Source organism: Chinchilla lanigera, unplaced genomic scaffold (genome assembly GCF_000276665.1).
Source record: "Chinchilla lanigera isolate Chin_1 unplaced genomic scaffold, ChiLan1.0 scaffold00024, whole genome shotgun sequence".
NCBI lineage: Eukaryota > Metazoa > Chordata > Mammalia > Rodentia > Chinchillidae > Chinchilla > Chinchilla lanigera.
The window spans coordinates 1,642,709-1,646,557 of NW_004955425.1; the positions used below are offsets into that span (position 1 = coordinate 1,642,709).

The 3,849-nt window shown below is 45.4% G+C and overlaps 1 pseudogene; it reads right to left on the bottom strand.

The window, feature by feature from the left end:
* Positions 1–891: 891 nt before the first annotated feature.
* On the bottom strand, positions 892–2,169 carry LOC102015027 (annotated as a pseudogene).
* Between the last annotated feature and the right edge of the window lie 1,680 nt (positions 2,170–3,849).

The following is a 3,849-nucleotide window of genomic DNA, read 5'->3' on the forward strand; positions in this document are numbered from 1 at the left end:
ATATTTTTGAAGGCAGGGTCTTGCTACGTGGTTCAGGTTGAACTTGAACTCACTATGTAGCCCAGGCTGCCCTTCAACTTGCATTGATCTTTCTGCCTCAGCTTCCCAAGTGCTGGGATTATGGGCATGTACCACCATGTCCAGCCTTCCAGGAGGTTAATAGGAGGAATAAAGTTATGCAAAAATGCCTGGCACACATATAAGGGACTATCAAAATATACAGTGACTGGTGAATGTCTGAATTTAAAAATTATTACAGTATAAGATATGTTGCCACTAATCCCCCTCAAAATACTCCCCTTGCTCTGAACACATCATTCTTACCACTTATTTTCCTCAATTATATACTTAAAAGATAGTGCATTTTATTGAACAGAAAGAAAACCTTAAAGTATATAAGAATTAACTAGACATGGGTGAGCTCCTGCCTGGCAAGCACGAGGTCTTGAGTTCAATTCCCGGTACCAAAAAAAAAAAAGAACGACATGGGTGAGAAGCTAGACAGAAACTCCTACACCATCCTGGATGGTCAGACTTCCACCCTCCACTTTAGACAGGATTTTTGTGTGGTCTGCATTCAGTTGGTTAGTTTATGTTTACATGAGGCCAGATAGAAGACAGCAAATCAAACCAAGCCAGCAATCGGGTCAATCTCACTTGTAGATGCTCTTTAAGGGCAGGGAACATGGTTGCAATAGGAACTGCGGTTGATGACTTTTAATCCATGAGATTTGGGGTTTAACTCATGGACGTTTGTTCACAAACTGCCTCTTGGTCATGCCCTTCACCTTCAGAAAATAATTTCTTCCAAGAGGATTCCTGAAGATGTTTGCATAGATATAATGTGGCCCTCTGCGGCCCCATGTAAACATGTTCTTGGTTCCAGATGGCCTACTGGATTCTCTTCATCAAGTACCAGACAGAAGCACTGAGAGGTCTTGCCGAGAAAGCTCTGCACCCAGTTCTCTCGGACTTATCTGTGATACGACAGAGTGGCATGTACCCACATTTGAGTTTTGTGTCATTTTCTAGACTCTGCAGAATAACCGTTCCTACATGGATGCAGAAGAGATTCTTGTGATAGAAGAAATATATAGATTCTACTGGGTGGGTGGCATCTTCCATGTGTCCTATTGGAATCTGCAGTCCAGAAATGAAGTCTCCAGGTGTTGACCCAGTGTTCAATGCCTGCCCACTCATCTTCTTCAGGTTTCCATAAGATGAGGGATCTCCATCTCCTTCTTTACAGTCTTCCTGCCTTCTTCTTTAGTAGCTCTGAAGGCTGTGATATGCAGCATTAAACATTCCTGGCTCTTCTTTTTCTCTAAAGAGAGTCCAAGATTTCAAGAGGTGTTCATAGGCACCCACGCCGCTCTGCTTTCCAGTTCAGTGGCCTGCTGGCATGTTCACAGCACTGTCCGACAATCCCAGCTCCGGAGGCTCCCGGGGGCTCTCACTGCTTGTCTGGTCACCCACACAAAGCTGAAATCCTTCGACAGTCATCTCAGCATCCCCGAGTCTACCAGGACCCAGTTCTTGCCTTGTGTGTCTCATTATTGCTGCCAAGAGGAAGGCCTGTCCTTAGATTCAGACGAGTGCAGGAGATCGCTGTCTCAGAGTTTCCAAAGGCTAAGAAGAATGGCACAGCCATGTCATGGGCCATGTGCAACAATTCATTATCATAATCCTTAATTGCTGTGTTGCCAAAGGGCGGGTTAGAGTCAGTTATTATTCTGTAGGCTGAAAAGAGGTTTCCCGAACCCTCATCATGGCCTCAAAGACTTGGGTGGTGGAAATTTTTAAGTGAAACTGTGTTTACTATCTTTTTTTTTTTTTTTTTTTGTTTCTCCGGAACCGGGAACCAAACTCACGACCTTGCGCTTGCCAGGCAGGCTCTTTGCCGCTGAGCTAAATCCCCAGCCCTAAACTGTGTTGATCACTAATTCCACTGCATTTGGCACTTGGATGAATTTCCAATTAATGCAAGTATATCCGACGCATCCACAAGAGTCAGTGAATAGTTCCCTAGTATATATGTCATTGCTGTGCAGATTTGGATGGTTCCTGGCCCAGCCTTGGCAGTAGATGGGGTTGAGCTGTCCTAGGGAAGGCATTTGTCAAGAAATTGGTGTAGCCCAAGACCAACATGGCCAGTCCCAGATCACACATCTGGGCACAAAGCTACAGCAGGAAGGTGTGGGTCGCAACCCCCGCTGCTTGCACCTTAGCTCCAGTGGTTGTCTGCACAGATTCAGCCTGGGCAGCCACAAGGTGGGGACCACTGGTAGAAGCCCATGCTGGGCCCTGACCCAGAGATGAGCCTCCACACCTCTAAAAGGCCTAGATGGATGAACGCTAGTCCTGACTTGGTTGTGCGGCAGACACAAGCATTATTTTAAAGTGGGATGGGGGCTCCCAGCCAGACACCACACCTCGCATTCCCCGGTATCCCCTCCCACCTCCTCTCTAAGGAAATCACTGGTGTCACACCAGGAACTGGCCCACTGTAGCCCTCCACCCCCACTGCTACACCCCCTTCCCTGCTTGCCACTTTTTAAACCAAATCTGAAGTCTTTTTTCCTGTTTTTACAAGGTGTGGCCAAAAGTAAGGTGAGTGAAGCTGCTGAGTGCCCTCTAATGAAAGGCAGGCTAGTCAAAATATTATGGTGTTCTCATCCAATGTGTTCACTGGATCTGGCACCGTGTGACTTTTGGCTTTTTCCTAAGTACAAAATAACTACAAAAGGTAAAGGTTTTGAACTGATTCAGGACATTGAGGCAGCCATAGCGGTGCAACTGAAGACGCTCACAAAGGAGGACATCCAGGACTGCTTGAAAATATAGTAAGCAGGGGGAATATTTGCAGGCGATTACTGACAATGTGTCTTTTACTATAAGTAATTTTTTAAAAAATTTAAACTTTTACCGTATTTTCACAATTAGCTCACAGTTTAGAGCTTCAGTGGTAACAAACAGCCCGCTGCAGCACATGTGCCATAGGTTTGCCCCCTGCCACGGTGGTGGGGACATTCTTGTGCGCAAATCTCCACTCTGGAGCTAGCTTGGTGCCAGACTGGAGTGAGACTTTGGCTTCTCAGCTGGTTTCTCATGTATAAGATGAGGTAACATTTATTGCTTATGATTCGGTGGGGTAAGAGGCAAAGCGGTCAGCACAGTTTCTGGCTGAAAAGTCATCACCTGGTACGGGATAGACCCCGTCCTTGGTCAGAGCGTAAGTCTGGTGTGGGCTGGGACATATCTGAGGCACCCCTGGCCTACCAGCTACCCCGAAGAGGGACCTCAGCAGCTAGTGAAGGAAAAAACAATTTACTCATCTTTTCCTGATTCCCAGGAGACCCTGTTTGAAGGATGTAAGATTAAGGGCCAATACTAATTTAAAAGATAAACAACCTGAGAACAGGTTCCTACAGTACTAAATTGGGCAGCTTTCAAATGGGTCATCAAGGGAAAAACAAAAAGCGCAACTGTGTTACATAAAGGCAGGCTCACAGGACTTGGTTCATACAAGAAAAAAAGCTCTGGAAAACTGTACTAAGAATTTCAAATAAAAGGCAAATGTATTTGAAGTAAAGTATGATATATGATATGCTAAGACATTTTATAATAAAAAGTGTTTTAACGTACACACTGCTTTGAATCAAACTACTAAGGTTGTAACCTCCCTGGGAAGTCACTCTGGGGTTCAGTTTCCCCTTTTACAGGGTCTGAGGGCTGAGTTAGCTCCATGGGGCCACACAGCCTTCAATAAAAGGTTTAGACGTTTTCCTAAATACAGGGAGAAGCCACTAGTATTTTGAGCAGGAGTAGGCCACAATCTGATTTAGGAGT